The sequence below is a fragment of the Falco peregrinus genome, chromosome 13, assembly GCF_023634155.1.
Source record: "Falco peregrinus isolate bFalPer1 chromosome 13, bFalPer1.pri, whole genome shotgun sequence".
Lineage (NCBI taxonomy): Eukaryota > Metazoa > Chordata > Aves > Falconiformes > Falconidae > Falco > Falco peregrinus.
Genome location: NC_073733.1, coordinates 16,063,872 through 16,088,564, shown reverse-complemented (window position 1 = coordinate 16,088,564; position 24,693 = coordinate 16,063,872). Strand labels below are relative to the sequence as shown.

The following is a 24,693-nucleotide window of genomic DNA, read 5'->3' as shown; positions in this document are numbered from 1 at the left end:
AGTCAGGGATAATATTTTCAAAGTGCCTATGTGTACAGGAATGTACAGGTCATTTTTCATAAAGTGATAAGGATCCCAGGTCTCACTGGAAATCATGTCAGATCAGAGCTGGGCAGGGGCTACACCGAAAAGCATGCTCTGCAGGGTTGGTTAGAAAACACCAATTCAAATGGTAAAAAAAAGGAACAAATATCTTTAAATCTTTCATCAGCGTTAGGATTCAATTTTAGCCAAAGCTAGAGAGACCCATCCCAGAATGGCTATCAGAGCCCTGCCCTGGCTTGTGGTAGCCCATCTGAGTGTCATCGCCTGCAGGATGGAGGCTGTTTCGGAGAGGGAGGCAGGGGAATTGTCCCCCCCTAACACAATCCCACCGTAGGTTTTGGGTAACCTAGCAAAATTTGAGTTGCTTTAGTGTCTTTGAAAACGTTAGGATCGGTAGACTAATACTTGGCGAGAGACAGTTCAGGCAAAAGCAGGACTGGGAGGTGAGATTGCTTAAGCTGCTACATTTAATTTGCCTCTCATTTGCTGAAACAGCAAATACCTTCATCGCCCACCTCCACAGGGGCAGGCCAGGGTGATCAGAGGCAAGAGAAGGTCCCCCCTCCTCTCCCATGCTCCCACTGAGGGTCCCATAGCAGCACTGCACATTACAGCATTTCTATCTGTGCTCACCCCTGGAGTAACGGGCAAAGTCTATGGGCAGTTACACCTACTAAACACAAACTCTGAATAAGAAAAATAAGATACTTAGAAGAGTGTTTGATTTTAAACACAGAAATAAACCAACTGGAGTTGGTACAACCACTTATGTGTTTGATTAAGCCCTCCTCTGCTCTGTGGCTGGATCCAGGCCCAAAAAATTATTTTGTTTTCTTATGTAGCAGCAAGACAATAAATTCAGGGATAACGAGTGACACGGTCTGCAAAGGGAAACAGCCCTTCTCAATACAATTGCTGCTAGCTGTCAAACTACCGTCCAAATCAAACTATTAGAGGATCAGCTCCATGTGACAAAAAAGCAGTGCTAATTGCACACAAGTGCCAGAGAAAACTGTCAAAAAGCTAAAGCAGATGTGAAACAGTGGCTTGCTTGCTTCCACAACCAGCCTGTGCAGCTGCATCGCGTGAGAGCCCACAAGCACCCGTGTCCCTCTGGGAATGCTGCAGGACAATGGGGAAGGGGTGAGGTTTCCAAACCGTGGAGGACTTTTCCTGCATTAGCAAGGACTCTACTGTCCCTTTGATAAAGTTACTCCTTGAGCCAAATTCTCAGCTGTGCTAGAGCAAGCCTTGCCTGCTTTACGCTAGCATTGGGCAAGGTTAGTCTTGACCCTGGCCAAGTCCAGGCTTTGCAGAGTACAGCAGTGTTTTTAGCTGCCCAGAGTCGGCCCAAAAGCAAACGCGCCTCGATACCAAGTAGGTGAAATGCTGGGGTGGGGATATGCTACTGGGGGAGGACATGGGGAAGAGAGACATTGCAGACCTGCAGGGATGCCTGTCCCACTCCCAAACACTAGAGTCCTGTGCTTCACCCCACAGAAAAGAGGTGACATAAAGGAATATCAAACACCACATTAAACAATTCATTAAACAAGTTGTGTCTCACTTCCAAAGAAAGTGGAAAAAACCTAGAAATGCCCCCGTGGCATTCTTTCTCTGCTGAAAGCCAGGGATAGAATGCCACGGGGGCATTTGTAGGTTTTTTAGCTGCCTGCCAGCTATGGGGTAGTACAGGGGCTGTGGTGGCTGGGGCATAGGGCTGTGCTATGCAGCAGTCACAGCTGCAGGGCCACACTGGGGTGGCCCAGGCACCCACTGACAGCACTGCCAACCCTCTGCCAGCTGTAAAAGACAGAGACCTGCAGCTGAACTCAGGTCTCTCACCCAAATCTCACTCAGCTGTAACTCCTGACATTAAAAAGCACGGTCTTTCAAATGGCAACGTACTCCAAGTATTAGGGTTTCATGAAGCCCTTCTCTAGAGCTGATGGCTGAATGCACTGGTGGCTGTGACGGAGCTGCTTCTGATGCTGAGGGACTTGGTCATGTCACCAAAGCATTTCTCACATGGCTCCAGAACGGAGCTGGAAGAAATCCACCCACAGGCCTGGAAGGGACTCACAAGAACACAGAGACAGATCACTCCACGCTTGCAAAATTATAGTAAAAGACTTCCAAAATACAAAAATACCCCTACTGAAACCAATGCCTTTTATTATAGATGCGACCTTCATCCCTTGCTCCAGAAAGCCATGAGGTTAATCCAAAAAAAAACTGTGTTTTTGTACCATGTGAGTAGGTTCGTGGATTACATTTCAGGGGCTCAGCCTTTCTCTGCATTTGTGCTGTTGATAATTGTATTTGTTTTCAGCCACTGGCAACCATGTCTTTTAAAAGATTTGGTGAAATCCATCAGTGGGCCTCTGGGAAGTGGTTTATGCGTTCCTTTGTCAAGACAGCTGCCAGGTGATATGCTGATGTATTTCTACATAATTTTATGTGTTTGATAACTTAGCAACGGGGAGCAAAAACCAAGAAAAGGGAGCAGCAGAGACCACTGCCACACCTTTGCCAGCAACCCCTGTGCAGCAACCTAACGCAGAGGGACAAGCAGTACTTCCTCCCACAGACAGACTTTTTTTAGTTAAAAAACTTATTTTCTTCAGAAAATGTGAATTCATTGCAAGTATGTCTGGAAACATCTCTGTTGTAGCAGAGAGAGGTGCAGGCTGCTATCGGAGCCCCCTCCAACCCCAACCAAAGCCACGTCTCTCTTGCAGGGGCAGGTCCCACACCACCCTGCTGTGCCCTGGCAGGAGGTGATCCCAGCAGCTGTCCAAGCACAGGTCCTCCTGACACCTAGTGTCGCCTGCAGGCTTATTCCTGGGAGCAACTGCAGGGACAGGCAGACACAGAAAGCTGCCAAACCCTCTAGCATCGGTGCTTCAGAAGTCAAGTCCTGATCTACCTAAACTGGGGGCACTTCGGGGTGAAATAATGGCAGAATGCAAAATTCCAAGCTCCAGCCCTAGATATGTTGCAGAAGGTGGTGAGGATTATCCAAGTCCTTGCTGCAGCCCCTGGAGCGGCAGCAGAGGAAAAGCTCTGCCTGTCAGATACACCTATCTAACTAGCTGTTTAAACTAACCTACACGTCAAGCATCTCAGTTTTCCCCACAATCCTTGCACCCAGGGAGGTTTCAAAGATAGGGGAGGTGGTGGAGTAGGTCACCTCTGCAGCACCTTAACCCACCCCAGGGCTCTCCAGGCCATAGTCCCACCAGGAATGTCATTGCCACACTTCCAGGAACTGTAAAAGCCCAGGCTCAGCAGCCAGCATCATGCATTATCCCCTGCATGATCTCGTTTACAAGGCAAAAGCTCTCTGGCAAAACAGCTCACACAGCATCCAAATGTCAGTGGAGCAGACAGCGTTACTGGTGCTGGCTCCCTTTCCATCCGGCTGCTCCAGCTCAGGCACCAACATTGCTCAGAGGATGAGCTCATTGCTATTTCAGGTTGAATTTGCACTTGGCAATCTCCCTGGTAACCAAAACAAATTACTCATTGGTTTGTAACAGATTTATAGGTTGTTTGTTTCAGTGTCTAGTGAAGTACACAGAGAGTTTCACCACATCATAGCACCAGCACAGCCTGGGGTGTAAGAGTGTGGAGGATGGTATTTACAGCCATTGCTATGGAGATGGGCTGTGTTAGCAGCTCTCGAGGTCAGAGGGAAAGCTGATTTTGGGCCTGACCCCAGTGACAGAAAACTGAGAAAAGGAGGTGTGAGGCATGGCCATCGCTCACACACACCACAGGTGACCCCACATGGTAGCCTCCTGCCATCCCAGGCACCAGACAGGTGTTAAAGCTTAGTCCAGCACATCAGAGAAACCAGGAGATGCTGTCTGCAATCCTCTCCAGCTAGAAATCCCAAAATCTTTCCCTGAAACAAGTATCAGGAAGGTCTGACACCAGAATATCCACTAACACCAGCCATCATCAGTATCATTTCACATGTCAGGACTGTGAGGACACAGGACAGATATAGGACTTGCTGCTAGTTTATGTTCTTGGGCAGGAATTTCCCCCCCGTTCATCATCACATGCATCAGCACAAAGGGCACTGAGAAGCAGCACCAACCCAGGGTATTGCCTGCTCTGATCTGCAATGTGTAGAGTGCTCGAACGAGATCGGCGATGTCTGGTTTTGTCACACCTAGACCTGAGCCACAATACAGCTCAGAAGTTGCCCAAATCGCCTCTTACATTTAACAAAGGGTTTGGGGTTTTTTTTGCAAGAAAGAAAAACTCTACCCTGACCAGCTCAACCCACTAACTGAAATGTTGGTCAAGATACATAATCCATGGCTAAGCCCCCAGCCCAGCCTGCTGAAATGAAAGCAGGCAAGTTGTGTCCCTTACCCACTGCAAAAAAATCATCCCACCACAGAGATGGATCCAGAGTCAAAGTTTCCACCTTCAGCTAAAAATCATTATAGCAATAACGGTGTAAGAGAGAAGGGGAGATTATGGCAAGAGGTGGATGACATATACATCAAACAAAGTAAATCCAGACAGAACTAAACAGATTTTCATCCCCACCAACTGCAGGGTGAACAGGGGCTGTGCTCCCATCCTGCTCCAATGCTGCCATCCACGCCTTTTCCAGAGGCAGCGCTGAAATCTACTGAAATCTGTTATACATCCAGTGGCATTTACCAGGCAGGCTGTCCCAGAAGGGAAGCTTGACTGACTTTCAATGGGCAGAGCAAGGGTAGATAGGAAACAGTATTTGCATGTGTTGAGTGAAATATATAGCTCTGTGTATTTTTAAAGTTAAATGAGACCAGAGAGAGGGAAAGACTCTTGCACCCTGGACTGCTCTTTACCACCTCTCCTATGGTACTGTCAGAAGACGACCATGTCAAGTCAACGCTTAGACATCCCCAGGGAATTTTGAAGTGGAAGCAGATTAGTAGGAATTGCTCAGATGTCTGAACAAGGATCATACATCTCTGTGCTTCTGGAGGTGCTGTCTGTGTTTGTATTCCCTCGAACCAGCGGCTGCCCTGCGACTAATGCTGTACTAAAAGAGCAGGACGTGGTGCCAGGTCCCCAGGATGCTTTCAAGATCCCAACACCGCCTCCGTGGGCTGTTCATCTGAACAGACGTCAGCTAGAACCACTCACCCAGCCCGTCGGCTGAATTAGGTAAATCACACTAGAATCTCTGTAGTACCCAGCAGCAGCATGAGTGCACAGAGCTGTCCCAGGGCAGCATCTCTTCTGGGATGCAGGCAGTCCTGGGGATGACAAAACTACGGGATATTTTAAAGAGCTCTTTGCTATGCCAGTGCAAAGAGAAGAGGGGCAAACCAAGAGGCACAGAACAAAGTGTGAAAGGCTCAAGAGTCCAAAAATGAGACGATAAGACAGAAGCTGGAAAGGCAGGCAGGCAGTGCCTCAGAAATGACTAATTCCAAACCTTTGCTCCAGTGTTTATTATAGAAAAGAGCAGATAAGAAAGGCGGATGATGATAACAACTGCCAGGGGCAGCCAGTCCCAAGTTAAACAAAGAGCAAATGCCTTGCAAGTAGCCTGCCAAGTCAGAATGGTTCCCACAACTTGGGGCACTTCTTTAAAAGAAAGGACATTATTTTCTCCCACCCCAGCATCCTATCATCAGTGGGGAAGCTATATTTAGGGCACTTTCATCGTTACTCTTAAGGGGATCTTCGGTCAGGGACCACTGGAAGCACACAAAACCTGAACATTCCCAAATGAAGGCAGTGGGGAAATGCTGAGAGCCAAACCTCTGCAGGAAAGCCAGCTAGCAATCACTGTGGGCTGGACCAGCCGTGGGTTTAGTGTAATGAACCACTTTATTTTTCTTAGCAAAAGAAGAAAGGCACGTCCAGCACCCTCATTCATAAGACAGAGTTTTGGAGGACTGAGCAGATTTTTCAATGCCTCTGGCCAGCAAAACAGTGGAGAGCAATTCTTGCTCTGCCAGAAGCTCTGAAGTCCTCTGTTGCTTAGACACTGGTGTGACACAAGAACCCTAACATGCTGGGGTGGCTACTTCAGCATTAAAGCTAGCTTGAAGCAAAATAGGTGGATTATAGTTCCCTGGACCACCCATGCCTCCCAAGTGGACTCCCTCGGCCTACCCAGCACATGCAAGTGCTTGTTAACAGTGGTCTTTTAAACCCATCATCCCAGCAGATAGACGCCACGGGAGCCAGCCATCATTTGATTTGAAGCTCCCCCTATCTCAAAGAATCATAAAGCGTGAAGGTCTCTGATGTCTTGAAGAAATACAGGAGTGGGATGATTTTCCAGGAGAGAAAACATTTTTTTAGCTACTTCACCTTTTCTTCCTCCCTACCTGTATCACAGTAGAGAGAACAGGCTTGTCTTCTTGTAGCTCTGCAGTTCAACGAGTGAACTGGCTCTGAAGCATTTTGGTCCAAATTATTAAATCTCAAGCTACACCCATCAGGCAGCCTCCTGTGAGTCAGGTTTTAGTCTCTTCTCTTCCACTCTGCTCCAGTTTCCCCTTTCCAGGGGTGGAAAGATATTAGAAACACGGAAGCCAAAAAGCTGCCCTGCAGCGCGTGTTCCCAGCAGGAAGAGTTTTTTCCTGTTCTTCATTAGAGGTCTGGGTGACAACTGATGCCAACAGACCACAAATGCAGCCATGTCACACCACTTTTAATCCCTCACAGTTAACGGCTGTTGACTGCCTACTCGTGTGCCAAACAGCCGGCTCTGCCCAGCAGGAGGAAGAGAGGGATGCATCCCAAATTACGTCAATCACTAGGGTCACCTTAAGGAATAATAATAAAAAAAAAAAAAAAAAAATCAGGCACATCTGTGGAACGAGCAGGTCTTCTGAAAACACCAGTCCAGAGTCAAGAGGTTTTGAATTTCGTATTTACCAAAACAATGCAATTCTGTAACAGCATCCAAACCAAAATTGTAACTCTGCCTGCAAGTTTCCAGTCAGGCACACAGCAAAATACCAGCCCTTCCACCCTGGGCTGCAGCTCCATCACTGTCGGGAACTCTGTCCTGGCTCTCCAACCTTTTCCAGGGCACTCTTTAATACAGCCTTTTTTTGAAAGAATACTTCCTCAGGACCCTGCCCATCCCATTCCAGCGTGGCTATAAAGCAAGCCTTACCCTGCTTTTGAATAGCTCCAAAGCCCTAAATGTCCTTTTAGGGCTTGCATCCTATGGCAGGACAGGGCTCTTTGCCACCTCTTCAGGGGGAGATGAAAAAGCTGGAGAAGCACAAGAGCATCCATCCACCCACCTCTGTGCCCCAGACAACGCTGCGCGCTCTTGCTCCGACAGTGGGAATTTGCTCTGGCAGCGTTCTTGGCACCACACACGCCTGAATCACTCTGAAAGCATCAAGGGCCAAAACCTGCTTCAGTACATGTCAGGGACACGCAGGGATGCTGGACGCTGCCCCACCGACACTGCTTTCTCGTGGCTTTCCACATAGCAGCTTGGAGCAGAGCAAAGCCTTTGCAGGAAATACTTTTGAGCAGCAAAACGAGCCCATCTCTGGTAGGAGATACTTGGCTGTGGGCCTGGGGAGGGTGAGGGTACACACAGCACCTGCATCCCCTGGGAATGAGGGGAAGAAGCTGGGGCAGGGCTCTGTTTCCCCTGCCACCCTTCGTTTTGCGCTCTGCCTGTTCCATGGGGCTGAGCATCACCCAGGCTGAGGCTGCCCCCCAGCAGGTAGCCCTCATCATAGCCCAACTCTGCGACTGCCTCTAGCCACCGCAGGACTACCTCCCGGCACCCAGCAACTCTTAATCCTTCTTTAAGTGATTTTATTCCGCTAATTTACATGTTGTTCCAGAGCCGAAGTTTCCACAGTATTTTTGCCAAGTCGGCAGGCTCCCTTTGGATACAGGGGGTTAGGAGGGAGAAATGCTCATCACCAACTAGCCTGGGCCTCTCAGCTCCAGTTCATTCCCACAGAAACCAGCTGGGGCGACATCCCCAGAGCTGGTTTTGGGCTGCCTGTCTACAGAGAGCCCCAGTCAAAGCACATCAGGGAGTCAAAACACGCTGGGCTATATCTTGTCTCTGAACTCCAGGGAAGCCCCAGTGCCTTTGCTTCTACACCCAGCCAAGTGGCTGCAAACAGGGGTTTTACTGGACCCAAGGATAAAAGAACTGAAACCAGAACAATAAGGTACAGTCTTTCTAAAACCATGCTGCAGAAGTGGAAGCATGCATTTATCTAAACCACATTTAATCCTTTAGAGTCCTAGTGTCTCAAAAGCCATCTGCTTAAAACTCCTCTCCAAATCAGGGTATCTAAATGAAACATGAGGTCTCTTTCTTCCTCCCACACTTGCTCTGCCAAAATCAGACATGAAATGACTGATCTCAGATATTTCTGCTTTGTTACTCTCCCCATCCGCATCTTCCATAATAGAGAAATAAAAATAAAAAAATAATAATAAAAAAGAGATCCCAGTGATTCAAAGTGAAGTATTTTGACTTGCAATGCATTTTTTATTATAAAAATCACAGGTCAGGTCTGAGAAGATTTAATGTACAGACTTTATTTACGTTACCTTTTCAAGCAACAGTGATTCCACATAGCTAAAGTTGCAGAACGGCCTCTGAAATCTCAGCTTTGCTACCTTTGCACTCCTACATGCACAGCATCAGGTGACAATGGCTGAGGACCACGAGGGTGAGAGGCAGGCACCAGCTGCACAGCTCAGCCCTCCACACATCTGCTGGTGACACCCACATCTCAGTGTGACCCCGGAGGAAGCCTGGCACCAGCCAGCCAGCACTAGCTCGTTGCTCTCCAGGAAGCTGCTCTGATGTAGGAGCATACCCAAAGCCTGAGCAAACGTTGCACGTTGCTGGTGGCGAGGCTTACCTTACCGCCTCTAGTGCCACTGCGACTTCATGTCACAGCAGCACCACAAAAGGGGAAGATGCTAAACACAGGCTGGACTGGATTGCCTCATCAGCAAAGACCAGAGGAATTTTCCAGAGTTCTTTAAGGCATTGACACCTAAATCCCCCAGTGCATCCACCGGACGGGGAGTAAACGTAAAAGGACATAATTCACACAGGCTGCTGCTGAGGGGACAATGTTATTCCTGGCTCACAATCATTAGTTTTTTCCACTGAAGCACTGGAATTTTCAACCATTTCCCAGTACCCACCCAGAGCCAGGACCCGTATGTACTGACAGCAAGGAGGCGTTTCCAAGATGGAGATGGGGAAGGTAATCACAGCCGTGGTACCCAGGGACCACACCAAAGAGCACAAGTTTCCACCAGCAGGCACACAGCACAGAGAGGGCTGCGGGATACCTACTAACACTGAGCAACCTCCTTTTCGCATAGGTGTTACACCAAAGGAAGCAAGTTGTTCCTTGGGGGCAAGGAGGGCAGTGACTTAAAGTTTTTTTTATATCCTAGTGCAATGAGTGTGGACTGTATGGTCACATTCGTATGACATGAGTTTAGATCAGAGATAGAGCCCATCCTACAGCATTGTTCCCCTATTCATGGATGTGAACAGGGACCTGGCAGAGCTCCCACCAGCTTTGTACTATATGCCTGGATTTTCCATTCATGGTACAGTTTGATGGAAAGGATGCTTCCAAAATAAAGGCCAGACAAGATGGACTGGAGAGTGTTTATTTTCAGGTATTTGAGTACCCTAAACATTGCCTCCTTTTGAGCAGCAGCCATTATTTACATCCAGGCAGAGAATTATACCAGCATACGTGGAGGCAAGCCATCATTCACTGCAAGGAATAACTTCTCCTGTTAGAAACACTTCAAGAGCCCAATCCTACAAACCTCCCCCAGCCAAAATTCCCCAAGAGCAGTACAAGTCAGAAACCACCTGTAAAACCCCAGCCCTGAACTGGTTTCCTCAGAGCCACGGTCCAAAATCTGAGGAATTACTTTCTGTTGGACTAAGCTCAAGGGGCGGGGGGGGTTGGCACTTGTGGTCTCAGCTCTGAAACACCTAACCCACATTTTTCTAGCAGGTATTAGTCAAGAATGAATTGTTATATACTGGAGTTCACTGCGCTCTTTAAGGACAAATTAAGAACTGGTTTGTATTCAAGAATGCTGTATTTGAGGGGGGGGCGGCGGTGGAGAGGATGGTTTGTCACTGAAGTGTGTGGGTGCTTTTATCATTAAAAAAGAAAGTTTACATTTTAAAGCCATATTTGGTTGTTTGATCAGCTTTTTTTCTTTTTTTACATCATGGTTTAAGAATTTAATCAGTTTCCTTTCGGAAGTTTTTTTGTTGTTTTAAAAAAAACACTCTTCCTCTCAAAACAAGGTAAAAGAGCAATTGGTAGGTGGATTGTTTTAATCATTTCCCTCCCTTGCACGTGCTAGATTGCAGTGATTTAAAAAGCAGCCACATCAGGTAAAAGCTTGCATTTCCATATTCCCCAATTCTGTCACTGCCAGCCTGCTCCCACAATTCAGATACTGTCCCTCACTTTCCAAGAGCATCGCACCACCTGAGAGCCCACAGAACAGTCACTGCTTCAGCTGTTTCCTCCCCAGCTGACATTAAAAGCTTCAAACAGGCACACCTGGTTGCCTGCCTAGGAAAACACACAGCTGACAGCTCTTACACAGCTCTGTACCACTGCAAACACTCCCTGAACAACCCACTCGGCTGGGAAGCAAAGAGAAAAAGCTGTATTTATACCCCAGTGGCTGCCTGTACTTTCAAAGCCACCACCTTCCAGGAGGGAATAGGTGTATCAGAAAAAGAGGATGCAAGAGAAATCTGAAGCAAGAATTGAGATAAATCCCACCTTCAAAGCACCCCGTAAAGCAGAGGCAGTTTCTAAGGTTAACTCGGGCAATCCATGAAGAAAACGCCTGCTAGAAAGAGTGTATCAGAAGTACATTATACACCCACAGACTTCCCATTTTCCCCAGCCCTGCTCTCACCAACCCTTCCCCAGCAGAGCAGTTACGAGGCAGAGAAAAGACCCAGCACAAGCCCTGAAATCCCAAGATCTGCAAAGCGTGGGATGCTGAAACGCTCCCTGCCCTGCTCAGCGAGATGATGCTCAAGAGGGAGAGACCGAGGCATGTGCTTACTGGCTGCCGGCGAGCCTGGGAGCTGCTGCGAGGCGGCTGCTGCCTGGAGGAGGGAAGGGATGGACCAAGCTCGGCGTGCGGCTGTGCACAGCACCTCGGCAGCAGGATGGATGCAGGAGCGCTTTGGTCCAGGGCCGTGCCTCCAGCCTTGTGGAGGCAATGCGGCTGGGCTGGGGTGTCCAGCTGGCGGGACAGCGGCTGCTTTGCCACTTATAGCAGGGAGGCGCGTTGCAAAAAAACGTGAGTCCAGCCAATAGTACCGTTCCTGCCTGGACAGCAGCTGGAGGGAGGTGGGGAACAGCCTGCTCCTCCCAGGGCCTCTGCACCGTCCACAGCAGGAAAACCCAACCAGCGATGGCACGTTGCCAGCATAGCCGTTCCCCTGCTTCCCCGTGACAGCAAACCGCCGTTACTGGGACCCATGGAACTCACAAGGCTTACTACCCCTAAAGTGCTAGGAGTTGTGCTCCCAGTCTGTTTCACACCAGGAAAACGTGGTAGAAAGCTTTGCTCATGGGCAGATTTGTCACCAGCCTCCCATACCATCCAAACTGCCCTCTCTCAAAGCTAAAGCTTTTCCTGGCAGCTGTGTTACAATATGTGTCACCTTCAGGTTCATAGACAGGGTTTCCAGGACAGAAAACAAACAGAAGGGGTGCGTTTCAAGTCAGCAGCCTGCAGGGAGGGAAAGAGCCCAGCTGAAGAGAGCACGGCAGGAAAAAAAAAAAAAAAAAAAAGCCAAAAGAGGAGTATTTTCTGCAAAGCAGACATGAGAAAAAGTACCGGCAGGTAGCAAGTCATTCCTATTTTTAAGCAAATCTTCCTGTTTGTGCTGCATCACATCAGACAGACCTGACAACATTCACATCTGTTTTCTTTTCCCCATCCCTTATCTGGCCCCCCCCCCCCCCCCCCCCCCCCTTTTTTTCCCCTGTTCTTATGTCTTCCTACTTTCTTCCACACTTCTGCTACTGGATATGTGGTCCAGCAAGTAAGTTGGGTTTTTAAAGGAGGTGCTTGCATTGGAGCTCTTGCACTACAAATAGGCTTTTGTGGTGCCCTGGAGAGCCACAGAGCTTCTGACTAACGGCAGGAGAGGCTGCATATCCTGGTGGGTATTTTGTGGATACACCACTGGTATCTCTGGAAAGCAGATCATTATACTCGAGCCAAGGAATTCTTTTGTTTAGTGTGTAAGGGCAAACACACTCTTTAAAAAAGCGTTTGTATTTCTGTGTGGCTCTATTCTTTCAACAGGTAAATCCCACAGATTCTTCCAACGTCGCATCATCCATATTAACAGCATTCCTAGAGGGGACAAGAAATCAGGTGGACGGGAGGTTCAAGCTCAAACTGTCACCACTTGCCAAGAGCAACTTCAGCCACGAATAAAATACAGATATGAAACACCAACATTATTTATCATTATGGACTGAAAGTTACGTTTGATTTTCAAAGGGATCCAAATACCATTTCTAGCTCATTTTTCCAACAGCTCTCCCAACAAGCATAACATTTATTTAGCATCAGCATGAGCTTTTCTCTAGTGGCTGTCTGTAACCAACCATCGCCAACAAGAACATTAGCAAAAGCCACCTGCCCCTGAGGTATGATGTTGCTTACAGGAATGCAGCTGCAGAGCTCTGGGACTCAGGAGAGATCACAGACACGAGGATCCCTCAAGGATGGGACAGACAGAACATTCCCTATTAGATAAATCAAGCCAAGAGCTCCAGGAGAAACCAAAGCTGTAGAATGTGGGGATAAAAAGACAAACTAGGTTTTGCACAGCTGTAGAAAAATGTCACCAGGGGCAAGTTACTCCGCAGCCACCTCCTGCAGGGTTTCTTCCTTCAAATGAAGGAGCCTTCCTGCTTCTGGTCATAAACAGAAGTAGGAGGACACAAGAGTAGCAAGGGCCCTGCTCCAGGAGCACCTGTACCAGTGGAGCTTAGTTAATGCCCCTTCCCCAGAGATTGGTCATTACCCCTGCAATAAAAAATAGGAGTATGTGGGAACCGACCCTGCACCTTTGCAGATGCATCTTGGAAGATCACAACCGTGTTACGCATCCTGGAGAAGCACAAGTGCACCAGTAAGAAAACAACGCTGACAACAGGTACCTGCAGCTCACCAGCAGCATAAGCATTCCGTATCTGCAGGGAACATCATCAGGCTGCTATCAGCATCCCCTGCCTCTTATTTAAAAATATTAGAGGCCTTCCACATAAAACACAAACTACAGATTGCACCGTCAAATCCCAAAACCAGCTACCATCAAAACCAAGTCCAAGGCAGCGTGTCTCTTGGCCTTGCAGAGTAGCAGCTAAATACCAAACTGATCTATTTAACATGCCTCTCACTGATAACAGCAGAGCAAGTTGTTATTTGAGTAACTTATTGCTGTCGTTGGATCACAGCTCGAGGCCCGATCCTGCACTTGCTGCATCCCCCAGGTCCCCTTTGGCTTCCCTGGTCAGCCCCAGGGACACAATGTCACATCCAGAAAAAAGCAGCAGAATAAAGGTCTGCAAAGGCACGTGGCACAGAGCAAGTGCCCTACCCCACCTTCAATATTGCTGCTTCTCTCAGCAAGTGAGTGTTTGCAGGATCAGACCTCAAGTCTGCAGACTTAAAATGACCAGTATACCTGACAGAGAAGAACATAAGCACTCAACCTCATGCATATTGCAACAGTGGCTTTATTCCGTTTGGAAAAGAACAGAATATGATTTAGAAAGCAAGGACAGCAAGCAACCAGAGTCAAGAAAAAGGCACTTGGGCATTGCTGTATTACAGATACAACATAGCACTATAAAAATCTCTGCCAAAGCATTGGTTAAACAAGAATAAACTGCAAGAATGACACAACTCATTTCAAAGGATTGAGACAACTCTGAGTCAGCCCCATCCTATCACCATTGCTTGCTAAGGAAGATAATCAGTTACCCTGCACATTAATTTTTGGCAAACACAACACATTTTAAAAAAAGAAAAAGCACTCCAATGCTCCAATATATCCTTGACTAGTTATCCAAACAAAGTGAACTATGAGCAGAAGCACTTAAAACCAAGTCAGTTTAATTACTCACTCAAATCTAACTGCTAGGAAACTTTATTTGGAAATTGTGGAGCTTGTAGAGTCATGCAGGGAAGCTGCTCTACAGCCAAGCACTCTGCAAGAAACCCCGCAGGGGTAGGACACTACCCCAAAGCAAAGGGCTCACCTGAGAGCACAGGCTCGTCCACACCAGCGAAGACAGAGATGTATTTCGCATCGTCCTGTGGGTCTCCATACTGTTTTCACTCAATCCCTCTGCAGCCATAGACAGGAGGAAAGTCTTTCACGCAACGAGGCCGGTTTTTACAAGCTGATGCTCTGTGGAAGAAAGCCACGTGCATTTTAGGGTGAATCCATGCAGAATGATACTCACACACCCCTTGGGTGGGCTTGGCTGCCCTGGTTCCCACACACCAGGGACTGGGGGTGATGCAGCCCACCCATGGTGTCCCCAGGCCAGGGCTGACAGCAGTGACAACCACCCACTCACCTCTCCTCTGTGGGATACCATGGCCACACAGAGCTCTCCGTGCCGAGAGAGATGACCTCCCTGCAGAAACCCTCCTCCTCCCTGTGTGCCAGGGAAGCACCTCCGCCCTCCCTCCCACAGCTGCCTCCACTCTCCCCTCAGCTACAGGTGAGAGTAATTACCACTCCCCTTCATTAACTGTCTCCAGACAGGCCTCCTTTCTCACAAGCAACATTGCTCCTTCATCCAAAACAGCTAGGAAGGGCTCTTTTTCTCCTTTTTTCCTTCCAGTGTGGCCACTTGAGGGATGCGGCTATTCTGGGGGGCAAGGTGCCATCACAAACCTTCTTACTGCCCCAGCCGTACTGGCTCCCCGGGGTCACTGCCCTGACATTTGCCTAATTAACAGGCTTCATCCACGTAAACACAGCCACCTCCTTTCACCAGCCTCCAAGAGCGGGAGGCATTCCCCGCAGAGGCCCCTGTGCCACCTAAGTGGCTGTCCCTGAGGCTGCGGGGAAGTCACATCGTGCCCTGTTTTGGACCGGTTGGTTTCCTACCGGTACATAAAGCACCGGTGGCCCACAACAGGCCTCCCAGCTGAAAGAAGAGTCACAATGGAAAGTTGATCCCCTGAGGCCCCAGTGATGGCTTCCCCCCTCAAGCTGTCCTCTGGCTTGGGCTGGTTTTAGCCCCGATGCAGCACCCTGCAGGGAGACGCTTTAGGAGATGTGAGAAAAGGAGGCAGGGGAGGGAGAAGAGAAAAAGAATTGGGGAAATAGAGCTAATGTCCCTTGTGTCCCATCCCCCTCCCCTGAACCATCCCGCCATTGTGTTGCCGTGGGGGATGACTTGTGGCCAAGTTGATTCCTCACCCTGAGCAGCTGGGGCTCACCTGAAACCGCCTAATTGCCTCGCAGGCCATTAGCAAAAAGTCTCCAGGCAGGCGAAGTAATGGAAAAGCTGAAACATTTCGGAGTCATTCCTCTCAGGGAGCGAGTAAGGGTGGGGTTGTGGGAGGTTTTATAATGGTGTGGTTAAAACATCAGTGATGCAAACCCTTTTTCCATGGAGTTTAAACACATAACCTGCTGCTTTCCAAGTCGATGCAAACGAAAGCATCGCAACCTGCTGGCCACGTCCCGCGATGCTCAGCGGGGAGCAGCCAGGCTGCCAGGCGCACCTCTGCAAAAAACCAGGCCATCAGTCGGCTCCCTGCCTTTGCATCCACTCTAATTCTTCCTGTCAACGTGGTTTGGAAATCATATACGTGCATGGGAGCGAGGGGTCAAATTGCTGCTGAGGGGTGTCGATGGATTCATCTTCATCAGTAGTTGTACAAACCAGCACAGGATGAAGTAGGAAGTTCTCCTGAAGTCAGCGGGCAGGACAGTGAGATGCAAAAAAAAAAAAAAAAAAAAAAAATTGTGGTTGTATTGGGTGACATGCATAAAACTGCTCAGCTTTCCACCATTTCGTGTCAAAGTGTGTCTGCAGCACAGCCCTACAATGCCAACCTGGATCGACGGATCAAAAGAGGTTTCCAAAAACTGGACAACCGCCCACTGAAAAGCTACTATCACATAAGCCCATGAGTAACGACAGTGACTACGTTATTCAAGGCATCACCACTACTCAGACTTTCCTGAGTGACACCAGAACCTGCACTTTGAGAACGGATCTAGCGAGAGATTGTTCCCACCTTTAAAAAGCAACTGCAGGGCTGGCTCAGCTATCAGATTAAGAGGAGCAGCCGTGTCAGCCCGCTTGGCGTCCTTTGGCAGAGGCCAAAATGCTTCTCCCAGTACAAGTTGCTCCTTCTGTGCATGGAAAATTACAAAGGTGACTCCCATTTATAAAAGATGATGTACCCGGGCCCCAAAAAAATGGACCCATCTGTTGACTCTCCGGCCCCAGCAAGGCTACATTTCGAAAAGACAACAGAAACGAAGGCTTCCAAGCATCTTTCCAGCAACAATATAAGTTTTCAAGGAATGCTGGCAGCAGACACAGCTATTTATCTGCAGCCTGCAGGGGGCTATTCAAACGCACCAGGTTTTCTGCCAAGGGTAGGGCTCGAGGTTTTCTGCTCTGTGGTCATTTGAACCCCAGTGTTTCCATCCACATTCATGTGCCGGATCCCGGTGTCGTTTCCGCTGCCTGCTGGATCGCAGGCAGGGACGTGGGAGCAGCAGGCAGCTTGTGGCCCGGGTGTCACTCCACATGGGCACGCACCCACGGGAGCCCGGCGAGCACACACACCTCTGTCCCTCCACCCCCGTATGCCAGCCTCATCTGATCCCATCGCTTGTGTAAACCCTGTCTAATCCTGAGCAGAGCCCAGAGGCTGCAGCATGGGCAGCAGTCCGGGCAGACAAGTAACTGCTCCTGCAGAACTACTGCTACGACTGAAGTTTTTCAGCCACCATCTGTCCAAGTCAAGTAAATTTCCATTGACTTGAACAACTGCTGGGTCACAATCTGCTTAAGTGTTTCCAGACTTTGGCCCTTCCAGCAAACACCTTGGCCAGCCATTCAACAACAGAAATCCATCAAATATTTGAGTATTTGCCTAAGAAAAACAGATAAAATTTGAGATGTGGTTTGGTTCTTGGTCTTTATCAATTATTAATTACTGGGTGGATACATATCCAGAGAGATTTAACAAAGTATTTAATAGCAATGAGGTAAAGCAACAGCAATATAATACAAAGGTTTACTTTTAACAGAGCAAAGGGATTTATGATGGTATGTATGATGGACACCTGAAACATGTTTATCTTTATCTTACTCTGCATAATTACCCTAACAGTGGTCTTTTTCCTTGGTTTCAGGCTCACCAGGAGTTTCACGTTCTGGATTTGAAAAGATGACTTCCAGGCATCAGACTGAAATTAGGCTCCTTTATTAATTTTAACTTTAGATTTTAGTCTTGGAAAAAAAAAATTAATTCAAGGTACCCACAGGCTAGTGTAAGTAAAATAAGTGTTTTAATAGCAGAGGAGGCTTTCAAAGCATGACAAATTTCATTTTGCTTGAGTCTGCAGCTAAAAATCAAATCAATTAGAAAGCTGAGGACCATGAAGAAATGCAACTGGATTCGATCATTGCAACGAACATGAGAAGCGATAGGCACAGCATGGGCTGTGACTTACAGCATTTGCCTACAGCTCAGGGGACCCAAATTAAATTTCTCATCCTGGTATAAACTTCTCGCTTGACTTTGGCTGAGTCACGTAACACCAGTCCCCCAGGCACTACCTGCCTGGCTCCAGGGCTCCTGGCTACACTATGGACGTACTCCAGAACGGAGCAGTGGTGCTCAGTGCCCACAGCCCCTCGCTTAAGCTGGTCTGGGGCTGCCTTTGCCCTGTCTACATCGCCAGGCTGGAGAGGTTCACCTCGTCTCACTGTGCCTCGGGTTCCTGTGCGTACAAAAAGACATAATAACACTGTTTGCTCCCCACGTCTCTCCTAGGGAGGTGTGTTATCAAAGACACGCGAGCAGCTCGGCGGCGGTTTGAAATGCAGGTTTTACGACGACAGGTAGAAAGAGGACGAGCTTTTGGATGTAAAATCACCCCATGGAGGAGATTCATGTTCAAAAAGCATAGCTGAAGACATGGCATTACTGCAAGGGACTCACACAAACCTCCTTTGCTGCCACAGCCTCTCCCAGTCCGCTCCACTCAGGCATGGGATGGGATGCAGGAGTCACAGCCCAGCCCGCTCCCCTGCCCGCTGTCAGCGTGTCCACATCCCTCTGAATGCAAAGCCTCAGGCTGCGGAGCCTTTAGCAAATGATTTTCTGGCTCTTTGCACAGTGATTTTGTGTGACTCACAATTAATGTCAGCGAAAGCCTTATTTAGTAAGATAGTTAATGGCAGCTGTAGCCGTGCACAGGCTTGGATTTGGTGTGCTCCAAGGTACCAACCTAAACTACCCACGATGCGCCCATGGCTACACCGGGGCCAAAGTGAAGAAAGAAGCCGTTTGTCCAAGGACGTGGATGCAATCTGGCCCAGGGGCTGGGACTGACTTGAAGACTGAAGTGCCTCTGGCTAAATCAAAGTCAAGTCTTTTTCTTATATATCAGTGCACTGGGACTCATACTTCCTACTCAGGCCTCCGCTGATGATAACAGAGAAGCCCCATCACCCCTTTTGCCTTTTCTGCACGTTCCTTGTGTCCTACAGCACCAACTGTATTTTTAGTTTCTCTGTCAGATCAATTTTCCAATTTTCCCTTTGCTAGAAAATATCATATTAAAATTATAAGGCTGTTTATGGAAGGCTTAGTCACAAATAAGGTTGGGGGTTTTTTTATTCCCTGTGCCAAACAATTTTTTTCATTCCCTGTGTCAAACAAATCAAGTGAACAGTATCTCCTTAAACTATATGCTTCATGTTAACTTCATAGTTAGGCAAAAAGTAAATCTGTGTATGCTTTTCAAAGGCTTTGCTTCACAAACAACAACAAAAAGGAATAGTCATGGGAAAATTACAAACCTTTTGGCACTAAGGAAATTATGAATGCAATTTCCTGAGCTCAGTGTGCTGAAGGAGCTGCAGTAAATAGCTGTCAGGCAGCTTTCCCTACCAAGATTTTAGACATGATACCCGGCCGTGAAGGAAATTTGTCTGCGCTGGACTTTTGCTCTCCTTGCAGTTCGGATGGGATTTTCAACCGGTTTACTTCAGCTGGCATGAAGGGAGCATGGCTGTGCTTTCTTTGGTTTAAACCAAGTTTTCTAGCAATCACCTCTTATGTGAAAATGAGAGACCTCACTTCTTTGCTTGAATTCTGCTAAAGTGATTTAAAGATTATTTGAAGTCAAAGCTGAAAGAGACTCAAGAGAAAGATCTCAGATATATGCATGGATATAGAGGAGCTGTCTTCCTGCCATTTCCAAGCTGAATAAACGTCTTCAGTAAAAACAGACTGTGATTTTTTTTTTTCCCCTCAGCAGCTCAAGCAAGGGTTGGAAACAGAAGAAGAAACTGAACCAACGGCGAGGGAAAATATTTGGCATTAGAGAGTCGGGATTTGAGGAAGAACGTGAGAGTTATGCAGAGGCTGTTTAGATTTTGATGAAGGAGCCTGTCTCAGGAGAGCGGCACGCGACAGCAAGGGGTGCTGGAGCCGTCCACCCCCGCAGGAAAAGGGCTCTGGGTGCTGCACGTGCACTTCCCACCTCCTTCACATACACCTGGCCCGGGCAGTGAAAATCACTCTAGACCGACTTCTGGGGGCTCATCGGTGACTTGTGCCCCCCTTCCCCGAGCTGCTGGCTGGGATGCAGGTGCTGGGTGGGTGCAGCGGGCGCTGCTGTGGTGCGGCACGGTGTTTAGAACCGGCTCTCCCTGCCAGGACAGGTCAGCCGATGCCCTGGGTGCTGCCAGGCTGGCCTGGCTACCTCAGAGAAGTGCCACAGCAACCCCCAGCTCCCTTCAGAGAGGCTTGTGCCCCTCCAGCAACCCCCTGAGTGTCCTTGGCAACTCAGAGCCACAAACATCAAGTGGTAGGAGCCAAGAGGGACCGGCCAAACATGAAACCTGGTAACTGGGCTATAAATATTTACACGCTGCGCCTTGGCTTTCCTCATTCTCATCAGGAGCATGGCCAGCCACAGAAGTCCAGGTATTAACTGTCCTGCTTGTTGTGGCTCAGGACTTTCAGCTGGACCATAACACCCACCATCTCAGTGTCCTGGGTCAGATCCGCTCCCAGGGAAGACAACAGATGCTCCTGTCCCCAGCCCAAGGGGCCAATGCATCCTGCTCTGATTCTGAGGTATCTGCAGCATTAGATTTGCCCACCGCCCCCCAGACCAGCGGAACGTTGTAGCCCAGCCAGCTCCATGCTGCTGTGAACACAATTTCTCCAGTGCCTCTGGGCACGACTGCCCGACCCCCAGCTGGGCTCTCATCCTTAGGGCAATGAAATTCAGTCTTGTGAGCATTGCTGGGGCCCAATGCCAGCTATGGCATCTCAAATTAAATATCTGTAAAGCCAGGATGATCCATTTTTTCCAGGGAATTTTTTACTCGGCCCCTACACCCTTGTCACAAGTGCCATCAGTCTATTATCAGCTCTGTCATCGGAGCACGGACAGATTCCAGCTGAAGCAACAAGTCACTGATGGGAGCTGAGTTTAGGCGTGTAACTGTGCCAAACGGCGCTGGCTTCTCTCTAGTGGGACAATAGCATTCAGCCCTCTAAGGCATCTGACCCAGAGCTGAGGCATGTTATCGACAGCAAATATCTCAGCAACAAAGCTCCAGCTGGTGAACCAGCCCATGCAGAGCAGAAACAAAGTCACAGTCACGAGGGAAATTCATTTGCCTTTTGTAAGAATTTGGAAATTCTCATGTGAGCAGCTGACGCAGCTCTGAAGTCCCAGAGTGGAAAGCAATCTGGACATACCTTGTACACTTGCAGGATGGTGCCTTGACCTGCCTCGTCAGAGGAATCCTTGATTTTGCACTTTGAGAAACAGACACCAATGCAAATAGTGACCTCAGACCACTCCACCAGATGTAATTTAGCTACAGCTTTAGGATGTTCATGTCTGTTCCAAACCTAAAAAATTATGACAAAGTATCTGGCAAAGGGAAAGAGTGTGTATTGGATCTGGCCCTTCTGTCACTGAGATCCAGAGGCATTTCCAGTTCTCTCTTATTACACATCTCAAAAGCTTCAGAGACTGGGAGAATTTACACAACTTATCCAAACCCACCAGTGATTAATATTAACTGCCTGGGAAAGGGGAAGAACAAGCAATGCTGCATCTGTTCTCCTTCCTCTTACACCTCTGGGAATTTTAGGAGCAAGCCGTATCACAGAAGAGCAGACTTAGCCATCCATCATCAAAGGGTACAGAGAAGATATTTCAAGGCACTGCAGAGAATGAGGATGCTGTGGGGATGTGGGAGATGTACTGCCCTTAGCTGTCTTTAAGGTTATGTCCTTGGAGATACTAAGCAGGAAAGGTGTATTTTGGTACCAGCACTGAAGGAGACAACAGCTCCTCTTGCGGCATTTGGAGAATGAACAGAGCAGGAGCTAGCCATGGGCTGCAGACACCAGGCTACAGAGCAGGGAGGAGGGGGAAGGTGTCCCTGGCAGAAGCATCAGGCAGAACTCAGGCTACAGAAGTCCCTCACAGACAAAAAAGACTCGGGTAGCTGCTGGGTATCTGCAGCTCTTGGGTGTAGTTTAGCATGTGCTTATAGGAGGAGGAAGGGCAAGGGAAAATATTTCTGTTGCTGTCTCAGCCTAGGCACATTTACATTGCAAAATGCCTTGATGTTCAGCCAGTTGGCAATTTCCTATTCACAAAGCATCCTCTGCACTGTGGTGCCTTCCCAGCTCAGTGCAGCACCCGTGTGGGTAGGCTAGAGTAACTAACCCTGCTGCTGCAGGTAGAAGAGCTGACACGCTGTGTAAAGCCCAACAGCTTTAATTTGTACACTTTTTAACTTTGTCCACATTCCTGGGAGCTGACGCATACAGAAAAGGGAGCAACGTTCACACATATCCTTAAAAGTAGTTATGACCACACTATTCTGCGAAACACACGGGGTTAGGAGATTGCAACCATATATGGGCTCCTCGGGGCTGGAGCATCTCCAGCACCCCTTGGAGGAGAACAGCTGGTGGAATTTCCTATGAAAGGCCAATTAATGAAGACCAAATCGTTTTGTATATACACATGTCTAAATATTGGACAACAGATTTAAGGCTCTATTACCCCAGAGTCCTGAACCTTTACAGTCTCTCCTGCAGTCATTAAGGAATCTTGTAGCCTGTGACCGAGGCATCCCACATGGACTGCAAGGGCTGGAGTAAGGAAAAACACCAAGATGAACTATATATCCCAAAGTAATGCTCTCACCTCTGCAGCAGCCAGCACATCAAGACTTTCCTTGCTTCTTATCAGGCTTGTCCGAGGGACAAGAGCCTTCAGGGACGTCAGACCCACTGCATTGCTGTGCTGCTCTCCTTGCCATGGCAGAGACATCAAGGTATTGGGAGCCAAATTGTCCTCAGTGCTGCTCCTGCCAGCAAGGTGCAAATCAGCTGTTAACATGGTTGAAGGGACCAGGTGAGTTGTAAATGCCTTTATGTTAAGTGACACCCACATCGCTCCCAGTTCAGCAGAGAGCAGAGGAGATGGAAAGCAGCAGGCATTGTTGCTTCACTTGCACTGGACACAGGGGTACACAAATACTCCCAGAGCCTCTGGGTTCTCTCATCGACTTGGCAGATTTTGTTGGGATTGTCAGCAAGGACACCATTTCTTCATTTCCCTTTTACTTGCCTTGTCTTCCAATTACTCTCCAATTACAGACACATGTGGCCAAAAGATTTTTTACAATTTAATATTGTAAGAATATATTTGGGCATCTAATCTAACTAGCACCTGAGAGGCACTTCCACCCCCACCTCCTCTCTTAATCTCACCAAGGTATTTTCTGCAGAATACTCCCCACAGCTAGTGACAAACATTCTTTGGGGGCTGTGACGAGCAGGAGCCAAGCAGAGAGAAAAGTCCCCTTGCAACAGTGCAAACAGCCATCATGTCCATGGACCAGCTGCAGATGACAGCAAATTCTAGTGCTGGGAATGGCTTAAAGTCTAAGCAATGCCCTACCTGGGAGACCTGAGGAGCCTGGAGGGAGAAGTGCCACGGAGGATGGGGCCCTGGCAGGATTGATGCTGCATGTGTGGCTTGAACCAGCTCTGAGATGTGCCAGCAGCTCCAGCAAGGGCTACAGCTTGTTTCTGAGGGGCTAAAACTGATACTGCAACCACCTTGTGACCATCAGCCCTAAACTCCTGATTGGGAAAGCCTAACAGGGAAAAAAAAATGCCAACAAGCAGCTGACCTTAAAGAGGAAAGCAAGATGCAGGGTCCAAGCAAAAGGTCGCCTCAGCTGCCTCCAGACCCCTGAATGTTTGAGAAGGTGGTGGCTTCTGCAAAGGGCCTCAGGGTGTAAGAGCAGTCGGTGTAGCGACGGGGTCTCTTCTTTGGGCAGCTGAAGGCTGGAGCTGGATGGTGCCTAAGGCAGGGTGAGCGTGGCAGGGGATGGGGAGGGTCTCTGGAGCAGGACTGGGCTGGCAGCCCCTGCCCTGCCGGGACCTGCAGGGACACAGCAGCGATGGACACTTACTGTCCTTCCCGATGTTGCCATCTAGAGGACCCAGCAAGGACAAGAGCTCCTTGCAGGCCACGATGAGATAAGGAAGAAGAATCAACAGCTTGCTTTTCTTAATTTTATCTCGCATAAGCGCTTCCCCAGCACGACGCGGAGACGGAGAGCCGAGTGCACGGGAATACAGGATTGCTCTGAAAACAGCCCTGTGATTTTTTTTGAGGCTGTAGACACCAGGCATTGGCCCATTTCCCGGCGCTTCACTGACCCCCACATGAACGTGGCCGGGTGGTCCGACAGCTTGACTGAAAGCTGTCCCTCATCAGCTCAGGTTGAGCTGAACGAATAAAACGGGGACTGTTCAGCAAGCGGCAGCTCTATGGACCTACCTGGGGTGCAAATCCCCCTCCCCAGGCTACACAGGGATCTGCCTCATCCCTGCTTCCAGTGCCGCTGAACAGCACCTATCCAAAACCTTTTTGCATGGCTGAAACAACATGCCAGTTCATGGCACAGCGAGCCCATCCCGGAGGATGTCTGCCTGCACGCTGGCTGGTCCCGGCTTCGTTTTTGGCACTGGAGATAGCCCTCACCAACGGTGAGCCCAAGGGCCTGAATCGTACCTTACTTCAACAAAGCAATTCACGTGTAAGGGGTGTGCTGCACTTCTTTTTGAGGGTTTGTGAGGGTAAAGAGCTGCCAAAAGGCATTTGCTCAACTGCTAAATCACATCCTTGTTTGTTTTAGTTACGTGCCCAAGTACGACACAAGCCCGGGCTGGATGGCATGTGAACAGCGGCATTAGCGGTGTTTATTCTGATTATCGGGATTTTGAGGTGTGAGAGTGCACGGT

At 48.7% G+C, this 24,693-nt stretch overlaps 1 protein-coding gene across 1 annotated transcript in view; it reads right to left on the bottom strand.

The window, feature by feature from the left end:
* The window catches only part of FHL1 (four and a half LIM domains 1), a 33,038-nt gene extending 21,664 nt beyond the window's left edge, over nt 1–11,374 (bottom strand). The window contains exon 1 of the mRNA XM_027780202.2: nt 11,152–11,374. The gene's annotated coding sequence lies outside the window, so the exon portion shown is untranslated. The remainder of the gene's footprint in view (nt 1–11,151) is intronic.
* Nucleotides 11,375–24,693: the final 13,319 nt, after the last annotated feature.